Source organism: Oryx dammah, unplaced genomic scaffold, assembly GCF_014754425.2.
Source record: "Oryx dammah isolate SB20612 unplaced genomic scaffold, SCBI_Odam_1.1 HiC_scaffold_27, whole genome shotgun sequence".
Lineage (NCBI taxonomy): Eukaryota > Metazoa > Chordata > Mammalia > Artiodactyla > Bovidae > Oryx > Oryx dammah.
The window spans coordinates 26,640,971-26,653,029 of record NW_024070211.1 but is presented as its reverse complement, the minus strand read 5'-3'; the positions used below and the strand labels follow the sequence as shown (position 1 = coordinate 26,653,029).

Here is a 12,059-nt window from a genome sequence, read left to right as displayed (position 1 = left end):
ATTTTTAATATAAATTTATTTATTTTATTTTTAATATAAATTTATTTTAATTGGAGGTTAATTACTTTACAATATTGTATTGGTTTGCCATACATCAACATAAATCTGCCACAGGTATACACGTGTTCCCCATCCCAAACCCCCCTCCCTCCTCCCTCCTCGTACCATCCCTCTGGGTCATCTCAGTGCACCAGCCCCAAGCATCCAGTATCATGCATCAAACCTGGACTGGCGATTCTTTTCATATATGATATTATACATGTTTCAATGCCATTCTCCCAAATCATCCTACCCTCTCCCTCTCCCACAGAGTCCAAAAGACTGTTCTATACATCTGTCTCTTTTGCTGTCTTGCATAGAGGGTTATCGTTACCATCTTTCTAAATTCCATATATATGCATTAAGGAAATAGCAATCCACTCCAGTATTCTTGCCTGGAGAATCCCATGGATTGAGAAGCCTAGTAGGTTACAGTCCACGGGGTCGCAAAGAGTCGGACGCGACTGAGCGACTTCACCTTACCTTACCTTAATTTAAATATTTGTCCTTTCAAATAAATTTTAGGAACAGTGGCTACTTTGTCACCCTCTCCTTCCTCCAACAATCCTTGCTAAATCTGACTTAAACTCAGAAACTTCAGAATGATTTATATCCAAGACACTGTCATCATTATTTTAAAACATGTTCTTCACTTGTTATAACTTTTGGAATGGCACTAATCAGTTGCTGTTTCTCCATATCCAGAGTGAGGCATAGGGCTAAAATGAAAGCTATAATGAAGATTTAAAATTAGTTTGAAATGATTATGGCTAACATTTTAGAAGATCATTTTGATGGATCACTAGTAAAATTTAGTTTTGATAGCACCAATATTTAATATTACTTTATTACTAAAAATTCCAATATAGGTGTCATTGTTATAAATTTCACAGGTCAATAATAATTACATGAGAAAAATTAGAAAATAAAATAAAAGCTAGAAGGTAAGGCAATGAGCTACATGGATAATAGACTGTTTATTTATTTATTTGGTACAGAGAAACTCTTTAGGTCATGCTAACTGTGCTTATACACAAAAATGACATACATGCACATCATAAAAATTTTATACAGTCCATACTATTAGGGAAACCTTTGAGAAGTTTCATAATTCTGCTATGTTTTTAATCTTTGAAACCTAAAAATATTTCCTATTTACAATGTCCTTATTAGTCCCAATGATTCACACATAAAAATTCACTATTAAACCAGGGCCTATTCCCTGAAGCCAGTCTTCAGTGGTAGTTCTGATTCTAGAGAAAAGGTATTTTTCATGGCATAATTATTTTCATTTATTTGGCCTCCCTAGCCACAGCTGGTGGAAGCATCAATGACTAGATTGCATGCCTTTACCACGAAGCAGAATAATCCACTGATTTCCTCAGGCACTTTGGGAATTAAAGGAATTGTCTAGCATTTTCACTCTTGATCTGGCTTGTAATCAGTGTCCTGCTGGTTTGTGTGATATTCCCCAAATGAATGCAGACTTAATGTCATCCTAGTTTAGCCACCTCTGAATGCCTGTCACCCACAGTCTTACCCTCCACCCAAGGCAGGGACCTACAGAGCTCACATTGGGAGTCAATTTCTTTTTTTTTTTTTTCAAGCCAAGTCTTTACACTGGAAAAGACCCTGATGCTGGGAAAGATTAAAGACAGGAGGAGAAGAGGATGAGATGATGAGATGGTTAGATGGCATCACTGACTCAATGGATATGAGTTTGAGCAGACTCCGGGAGATGGTGAAGGCCAGGGAAACCTGGCACACTGTAGTCTATGGGACCCAGGATCGAACCTGTGTCTGTAGTCCATGGGATCACCAAGAGTCAGACATGACTGAGCAACTGAACACCACCACCAACAAAAACAAAAATATGAACTCACTTGCACCAAAAGAGATTAGGAAGGAGATGTCTAAAATTAAAAATATCAAAAGCATTATCTTTGTCTTAAAATGTGTATAGCTGCTGAAGGACCTAATTGGAAAGTATTTGAGCAAAGAGGAAAACAATCCACAATTTTGTTTGGTCTTTTAATCTTGTCTTTATCATTCCAGGAAAAAAAAATAAATAAGAATTACATTATAAGAAATCCATGTAAAATTCAGGGTGACTGAATATGCTTATCTCATAGAGATACTTCCAGAAGTTCTGAACACATGTATACATTCTCAAGGGGCTCCCAGGTGGCGCTAGTGGTAAAGAACCTGCTTGCCAATTCAGGAGGCTGAAGAGACACAGGTTCGATCCGTTCGTTGGGAAAATACCCTGGAGGAGGGCATGGCAACCTACTCCAGTATTCTTGCCTGGAGAACCCCATGGACAGAGGAGCCTGGCAGGCTACAGTCCATAGGGTAGCAAACAGTCAGACACAACTAAAGCAACTTAGCATGCATGAATAAATTCTCTCTACATCAAACATGTATTCCCTCCAGCCATGATGTAGCTGACGTGGGCTGGATTACGGGTGTTCTCCCTGCCATCCCACTCAAAATTCATGTGTTGAATGTCCTAACCCCCATTGCACAGCATGTTGCTATACTTGGAGACTGACTTTTTACCGAAGGGACTACACCAAAATGTTTTTGCTAGGGTGGGCCCTACTCCAATCTCAGTGGTGTCCTTAGAAAAATAAGAGGAAGTCAGGATGCAGACTCGCATAGAGGGACAATAGTGTGAAGGCACACGGGAAGGAGACAGTGTCCATAAGCCAAGCAGAGAGGTCTGGGACAGAGCTTTCCCTCACAGCCCTCAGAAGGAGCGAATCCTGCCACTACCTTGGTCTCCGACATCTGGCCCCCAGAACTGTGAGAAAGTCAATTTCTGTTATTTATGCCACTAAGTCTGCGATATTTTGTATGACAGTCTTAGAGAATGAATACAATCAATGAAACTGCACTGAGCAATCAACCACGTGGAAAGTGTACTAGGTCGAGTAGTAAAAAGAATGCCAAGAAGATTTTGAGTGCTAGAAACACCAAACACCAAACTGAGATAATGAAAGAGGAAATGACGTGGTGCGAATGGAGGGGAAGTGACATTTGTGGAATAGCTGTAGATGGCAGCCCTCTGCAAGATGTTTGTCATGGGCAACGCAACACAGAATACACCCGCCGTCTAGGGAGGCTAAAGGGTCCCAGTGATAGTTGTGAATACAGAATCTGTCTTCAGGAATCCTTTGAGAAGATCCAGGTGGGAGGGGAGGTGCTTAAGGATGTTTACCTCTGTTGTGTTCCTGATTTCTGCACCGGAGCATCTTCCAAGTCGATGGAAAGGCTAGGTGGCCATGAAACGTCTAACCTCTTATCATGTACAATGTGTAGGTCTCAGAGGTGATCTATTTATTTATTGTAATAATTAAGTGATAATATTTCCCTTTGGCCCCGGAGCAGTTTCTGCTTTTACTGCTGTATTTGCACCCAAAGGCCATTTAAACTAAGAAAGCAGGTGACGTCTTTCATCAACTGCATGGATCAGGTGCTCTCCTGACAAATCCGTTTACAGTATGGATGCAGGCTGGCTTCTTCTCCAGCATCCTTGGCATTCTTAAGTTGTCTTATTAATCTCCCCATAGCCCTGTATAAATGTTACCAATCAGTCTCTTTTATAGGCAAGATTAAGATCACATTTTAAGTAAATAGCAGAACCTGGATTTGAACTCATAACTCTATGAATTCTCAATACCTACCCTGCTTCCTCACCCTGCAGAGATAGAAAGTGGGAAGAATTCTGGCCATTTAACTGAGCATAAGGCTCTTTGTCCCACGATGATATTTCCCTCTAATAGGATTCTGATATAATCCCACAGAGCAGTGGAGCTCAACCTCGCTGTGCATTAGAATCACCTGAAGAACTTTTAAAACCAGAGATGACCAAGACCACATCCCCAAAGTCTTGACTTCAGCTGGTTTGAGGTAAGCCAAGCCTCAATGTTTTTAGAGGCTCCTAGAAAATTCTAATAAATATTCATTGTTGAGAACTTCTACCATAAAGAGAAGCTCTACAGAATCTGAGGGTAGGGGGAAGATAGGAGTAAAATATTACCTTCAAATTTCAAAGTAAATGAAATCTATTAAATAGAACTCAATTAACTGAAGAGTTTCAATTTATTTAGCAAAAATATACAAAGAAGTCAAAGACAAAAATCACACAATTGGCCATTTTTCCCCAGAATATTCAATTTGTAGACTTTACTAATCATTGTTATTGATTAGAAAAATATTAATATATTTTTCAAACCTTAGAAAAAATATGTAGATGCTCAAAACCCACATATGCATGACAGTAGCTAAAATGCTTGTCTTTGTTTCTATAAATTTTACTTCTTTAGAAATAAAAAGCTCTTGCTGAGGATTGTTTTTAGCAGCCTATTTTAAGGTCCTTCATCAAGCTTTATCCTACTGCCCAGTTCTTTCTCATTATTCTAGATCCAGACTATTCATCTAGTGCTTCACTGAGAACTAAATGTTTTTTTTCTTCCTTAGGCTTCAAAGCTGAAGTCATGGTTTCACTATTTGAAAAATCCCAAATTCAAACTGAACTTGGATTTTAGTTCCACTACCATGTTTAAACATTTTTTGATAGAAAATGCTTTATTGCCACTGATTCAAAGCCACAAACATGCTTTGAATCCAATTCAATATACTTCTTATTTGTTTCTGATTTTCTTTTTTTTCCCTTTTAATTATTATTAGAAGGTATAAATTTCCAGGAAAGCTTGGCTCTGACAAGGCTCCATTATTTGCACATGACAAGGTTTATCAAAAACAGTTGGATTTTTCTAAGAAGGCTTTTATGTTTCCTCCATAAAACATAAATAAATGAAAAGGATTAGACTGAGGAAACGGAGTATAATTCATCACCAATGTGAAACATAGTCAACCGGTTGCAGATGGATAAACTGAAGAACTTGGGACTCTGCTCCAGGCAAGCAAACCATCTTCCCTGTGCCAATAAGATGTCTTTAACTTCAGTAAAGGAACAGGACCTGTTTTGTGGTTTGTGATGTCATTTAAATTTATTAGCCTTCTTTTGTTTTTCAGCATTTAGTATATATATCTAAAGCTGGTTTTGACTCTGGAAAATCTATCATATTCTAACGTTGACTCAAAGATATAATAAGGTTTCCTCTCTCTCCCCTCTCCTTTTCTTCCCTCCTGTCCTCCGCACCCCCAAATAGAAAAAATAAAACAATAGAAAAACATACAAAACTCTGAGCACTGAAAAGGTAGTGGCTCTGAGCTGCCTAAAACACCATGTTCAGCAGCAGATTTGCTGGTAAAGAATCCACCTGCAGTGCAGGAAATCTGGGCTCAATCCCTGGGTTGGAAAGATCCCCTGTTGAAAGGAGCAGCTACCCGCTCCAGTATTCTGGCCTGGAGAATTCCATGGACTGTATAGTCCACGGGGTCGCAAAGAGTTGGATATGACTGAGTGGCTTTCACTTTCACGTTTATGTGCATAAATACAATTTCTCCCTACCAAGACAAAATCAAGTATTTTAGCTAGTCTAACCTAAAACATAATACTGCTTTGGTTCGTAGATCAGTCTCTCATTTTGTCTGCACTGCCCACCAGGCAGCCTCATTCTTGGTGAAACAGAAATTCATGGTACAATTTCCCCCTAAAATCTGTCTGAACTTTCAGAAATAAAAGGCTTTTCAAGTCCCATATTCTTTTCCTGCACTTCCATTCCTGTCTAATAATAATGGAGTACTTTATAGTATATAAATCATATTTCTGTTTAAAAGTGACCTTCTCCATAACCTTTTTGTCTCTGCCTGTCAGCACATATTCTTCTAGTAATAATAAGCTTTAGCCAGGAACGAGGACTCAAAATTAGACTGATTCCAGGAACCACCCTAATGAAGGCTGGGATATAGCTTATTTTGAAGTTAAATAACTTACCAATTTCCCCCTCAAGTAGATGTGAACTGAATGAGTCATTTTAAAAAATAAAAAAGTTTACTGATAGTTTTGAAAAGGAGAAAAAAAAAGCCAATAATTTTCAGCTTGAGAGAGCCCTCTGAAACTGACAGTGAAAATGATGTATGTTTACATCATTTTCTGTTAAAACCAAACTGGAAATCTATTATTTCTTTCTAATTCTAGCACAGCTTTTAGAAGCCATAAGGCATTAGAACTTTAATCCACTGTCTTTTCACCTGAAATTCTTTTGATCCTAGAATTCTTCAAAATTTAAAATATTATACTATAATGAATCATGTAAGCAGGACACATTATATACTGAACTGGCATTTTTTCAAGGTGTATTAACATTCAATTACCAAGCTTTAATACAAACACCTTAGGCATACAAATTTCTAATTTTAATATCTTCCCAATAAAATGTTTTCCATATGGCTGTCACAACTATATTATTTATTTAGAGAAAAATGATTCAAGTCTGAGCTCTTAGAGGGCTTCCCTCGTGACTCAGATGGTAAAGAATCCGCCTGAAATGCCAGAGAGCTGGGTTCAATCCCTGGGTTGGGGAGATCCCCACTCCGGTATTGTTGCCTGGAGAATTCCATGGACAGAAGGGCCTGGTAGGCTCCACTCCTTGGGACGGCAAAGAGTTGGACACAACTGAGTGACTTTCACTTTCACTTTTCTGAGCTCTTAGAAGCTGCTGCTGCTGCTAAGTCACTTCAGTTGTGTCCAACTCAGAAGCTAGACCCCCAGAAACATTTGAAACTATCTGATAAATAGATGGAGATATATATATATATATATTTTCAAGTAAATGGTTTCATTTTAAACTATTGGTGTAAATTTTATACAAATTTTATTTTGGAGTGAATCATAATTAAAAATAAAACAGCTTACTTTCAATAGGTTAATTTATATTTAAGCCTTTTCTACATTCGAGATTGGCTTATAACTGTGAGCTAGTCATTTTTACCTAAATATAAAATTAGGAAGGCATGCAAAGTAAAGGGTGCAGTGCTTCAGAATGTAAATGACTTCCCAACCGTGGAAACTCTTTAGGACAGTTCTATCAAGATCAAAATGAAGGAGCAACATGAGTTGCCTCCATGATCACAGAATCAAGCAATGTCAGTCCAGGCACAAATCTTGGAGATCATCCGCATGACCATCCCCTAGCTTGGTCCAGGAGATGTGGCTAGATACATCACAGTGAGAGGCAACCCAGGTCAAGGATCTGGGGAGATCCAACAAGCTGCATCTTCCCTTTGATACTCACCTTCCATACTGACACATAGTAGATGTTGGAATGTTTTGAAGGAAAGGAGACCATTTACCTGTGTTGAATCCTATGTACTCCCCACTGAGTTGAACATGGAAAGTTTTGCATATGGTAAACCTTCCCATCTTTTCCTTGTATTAAAACAATTTCCGAGAACATTGTTCAGTGGAATACTAATATGAAATCCATCATTTTAAGAACAATGGAATGAAGTCCAGATAAATAAAATATTAGCCCCATGTCTCATAGGGAACAACTTTGGAATTCCAGCTTCAAAAGTTTCACATACCTTTACTGAACACTTTCAATAAAGAGACTTATTTACATACTACTTATACACAGAGGATCTCATTGCTTGTAACCCTCCCATATCCTTACTGTGATAGATTGAAGTGTCCTCGTGAGAAGCAGTTTATCTGGGTACCCATGGACTCTGGGCTCCATGAGTGGTCATGGCAATTGTCAAAACATAAGCTTGTTAATAACATCCTATCTGATCACACACAAAGACACATGGCTATATTCACTAGTAAGCTGAGTGCAATAGAAGATAAAAGACCTGAACTCATATATTTAGACCCTGCTTTTAATAAATATTATCCTAACATCTGGTCCATTGGCTGAGTTCCCCTGGGTATCTTCAAGTGGACCTCACATCTCATTTTCTTTCCCTGAAGCTTATGAGGGTTTGGTAAGAGAAGACTGTGAAGAAGGTTCTTTCTTCTCTTACTCACATCTGTGTATAACTTTAATTGCTCTCAAATAATAGTGAATGAGCTCACAAGTTAACCTTATTGCTCAAAGCATTGTAGAGTACTAAGATCTGGAGATATTAACTACTCTGGCATGGGATTTGTCTGTGAGTTCAAGTTCAAAAGGAACGCTTGATGGATTGGAAGAGCTCTTAATGGTGAGCAGAAAGAAGCTGCCAACAATTGCTGGGCCACCATCCTGTCTGCCCCTTATCAGCAACTTTCATCCCAGTCCTTTGAATGTCCACCAAGGGCCAGGTGAGACAGAGTCAGGATCTGTGGAATTTCCAGGATTGAGTTTAAAAGGAGGATCAGTTGGCAGGTGGCAATTGAATTATTGAGCTGTGCTCTCTTCTTTGTGTCAGCAGCAAGCTATTCTTCTTTGTCTCTGTCTCAGAGACAAACTGCAGGCCCCTGGCCCATCAAAAACAGTGACTTAGAACTACAGAAAACTCTGGAGGAAAGAGAAATGGTGCTTCTTTTTCTTATGAAAGTGATTGTTGATCAAATCACCATGTTTAAATATCAAGGCAAAACAACACAGATGCAAAAAGCTCTATGTATCTTTAATCATTCATGGTGCTGTTTCTCCTCAATGCCAACACTAAATTTCTGCAGGATGTGTAATTTTTTAAGTGTTTTTTTTCTTTTTTTACTTCCTTTTAAGTCAAAAATCTACTGTAGTGCTTCTCAAAGTTTAATGTACATACCAACCACCTGAGGATCTTGGTAAAATGAAGATTCTGATTCAAGATGCCTGGGCTGGGACCTGAAAGATGCATTTCTGGAAAGCTCCCATGTGGTGCTGAAGCTGCTGATCATCCACACATTTGAAGGATCAAGGTTCCAGTGTATTATAACCATGGTTGAGTTGCTGCTATTCTTAGGGTAATATACTTGTAAGTCAATCATGGAGCAGCAGATTGACTTCACAAATAGTTGCTTTGAGTTGGCATTATAGGTAGAGGTTACTCTTCTAAAGTAGGAAAGAGCTTATTGAGGATAAATGGATGAAATGAGGACATTTCAATTCAAGCCCTTTCTTTTCATTTATCATCTTAGCTCATGAACTTCAAAACTTTTCAATTAAAAATGAGTTATAAAAGAAACACCATCACAGATAAGTTTCAAGTGTTACTTGCCTGAACTTTTACTCTCCTCTAAAAACCAATACTGTTATTATACCCCAAGGGCACCTCAGAATTCTTGTTTTGTCAACCTCACCTTTGCAAGATGGGGCCAAGTATCAGAAGGGTGATTAAGTCAACATTCCAATGAGTTTTGTATAGTTTTGAAATTAGATCCATTTTTATTCACTTCAGACAATATAAAGGTTAAACTCTGCACTTGAAAAATACAGCTGAATAATGATTACTTATCCCAGCCAGCCATCCTGTAGATGTACTCCAATGTGCTCACTCAACCTCTACATTTTGAACAAGTAAGCACAGTTTTCAGAAGCCAAATAATGCATCTGGTTAATTAAGTTACTGAGTTAGTCAGATGTGTTTTAACTTTTGTAAGAAAAAACTGGAATGGTGATGGAAAAAACACAGAACTTCTAAGGATTCCTGATAAATATGGCCTTAGTCATTGACAAGGAGTAACCAAAATCCCAAGACCATTTTAATACATGCCAAATATCAACATAATGATCCTAAACCAAAATAACTACAAAACCTACTTTCATAAGGTTCCTGATCATCTTTCCTTCCCACTATTACAGCATTTTAAAGTTGAGTTGGTGTGTGTTTCTGCCTCTTTTTCTACACTATAACCTGTTCTAGATGAGTAAATTAATCCTATTAATCTAGGCATCTCTCTGAGAACTTAGCATGAAATCATATTAGTAGCTTAGTTCAGTTCAGTTCAGTTGCTCAGTTGTGTCTGACTCTTTGCTACCCCATGGCCTGAAGCAGGCCAGGCTTCTCTGTCCATCACCAACTCCCAGAGCCTGCTCAAACCTATGTCCATTGAGTTGGTGATGCCATCCAACCATTGCATCCTCTGTCATCTCCTTTACCTCCAGCCTTCTATCTTTCCCAGCATCAAGATCTTTTCCAATGAGTCAGTTCTTCGCATCAGGTAGCCAAAGTATTGGAGTTTCAGCTTCAGCATTAGTCCTTCCAATGAATATTCAGGACTTATTTCCTTTAGGATGGACTCATTGGATCTCCTTGCAGTCCAAGGGACTCTCAAGAATCTCCAACACCACAGTTCAAAAGCATCAATTCTTCGGCTCTCAGCTTTCTTCACAGTCCAACTCTCATATGCATACCTGACTACTGGAAAAAATATAGCCTTGACTAGACTTTCCTGGTGGCTCAGATGGTAAAGCATCTGCCTACAGTGTGGGAGACCTGGGTTTGATCCCTGGGTCAGGAAGATCCTCTGGAAAAGGAAATGGCAATCCACTCCAGTACTCTTGCCCGGAAAATCCCATGGATGGAGGAGCGTAGTAGGCTACAGTCCATGGGGTTGCAAAGAGTCAGACACAACTGAGTGACTTCACTATCACTAGACAGACCTTTGATGGCAAAGTAATGTCTCTGCTTTTTAAAATGCTGTCTAGTTTGGTCATAACTTTTCTTCCAAGGAATAAGTGTCTTTTAATTTCATGGCTGCAATCACCATCTGCAGTGATTTTGGAGCCCCCCAAAATAAAGTCTGACACTGTTTCCACTGTTTCCCCATCTATTTACCATGAAGTGATGGGACCAGATGCCATGATCTTCGTTTTCTGAATGTTGAGCTTTAAGCCAACTTTTTCACTCTCTTCTTTCATTTTCATCAAGAGGCTTTTTAGTTCTTCTTCACTTTCTGCCATAAAGGTGGTGTCATCTGAATATATGAGGTTATTGATATTTCTCCCAGCAATCTTGATTCCAGCTTGTGCTTCCTCTAGCCCAGCGTTTCTCATGATGTACTCTGCATATAAGTTAAATAAGCAGGATAACAATATACAGCCTTGACGTACTCCTTTCCCTATTTGGAACCAGTCTGTGGTCCTATGTCCAGTTCTAACTGTTGCTTTTTGACCTGCATATATGTTTCTCATGAGGCAGGTCAGGTGGTCTGACATTCCCATCTCTTTAAGAATTTTCCACAGTTTGTTATGATCCACACAGTCAAAGGCTTTGGCATAGTCAATAAAGCAGAAGTGAAGTGAAGTGAAGTGAATTAGCTCAGTCGTGTCCAACTCTTTGCGACCCCATGGACTGTAGCCCACCAGGCTCCTCCCTCCATGGGGTTCTCCAGGCAAGAGTACTGGAGTGGGTTGCTATTTCCTTCTCCAGGGGATCTTCCCGACCCAGGGATCGAACCTAGGTCTCCTGCATTCCAGGCAGACGCTTTAACCTCTGAGCCACCAGGGAAGCCCCAATAAAGCAGAAGTAGATAATTTTCTGGAACTTTCTCACTTTTTCAATGATCCAACAGATGCTGCCAATTTGATCTCTGCTTCCTCTGCCTTTTATAAAATCAGGTTGAACATCTGAAGTTTCACGATTCACGTACTGCTGAAGCCTGGTTTGGAGAATTTTGAGCTTTACTTTGCTAGCGTGTGAGATGAGTGCAATTGTCCGGTAGTTTGAGCATTCTTTGGCATTACCTTTCTTTGGGATTGGAATGAAAACTGACCTTTTCCAGTCCTGTGGCCACTGCTGAGTTTTCCAAATTTGCTGACATCCTGAGTGCAGTACTTTCACAGCATCATCTTTTAGAATTTGAAATAGCTCAAGTGGGATTCCACCACCTCCCCTAGCTTGTTCATAGGTGTCTAACTCTTTGCAACCTCATGGACTGTAACCCTTCAGGCTCATCTGTCCATGGGTGATTCTTCAGGCAAGAATTCTGGAGTGGGTTGCCATGCCCTTCTCCCTGGGATCTTCCCAACCCAGAAATTGAACCAGGGTCTCCTGCATTGCAGACAGATTATTTACCAGCTGAGCTACCAGAAAAGCCCAACAGAAAGAAAGGACCATAAATGCTTATTGAATTGAAGTGTACCCCAAAAGATATTTTTTTTAATTTTATTTTTACTTTATTTTACTTTACAATA

At 39.2% G+C, this 12,059-nt stretch overlaps 1 non-coding gene across 1 annotated transcript; it reads right to left on the bottom strand.

Annotated features, from left to right (window-relative positions):
- Positions 1-11,301: 11,301 nt before the first annotated feature.
- On the bottom strand, positions 11,302-11,373 carry TRNAS-GGA. Its single transcript has one exon. It is a non-coding gene; the product is annotated as a tRNA-Ser (tRNA).
- Between the last annotated feature and the right edge of the window lie 686 nt (positions 11,374-12,059).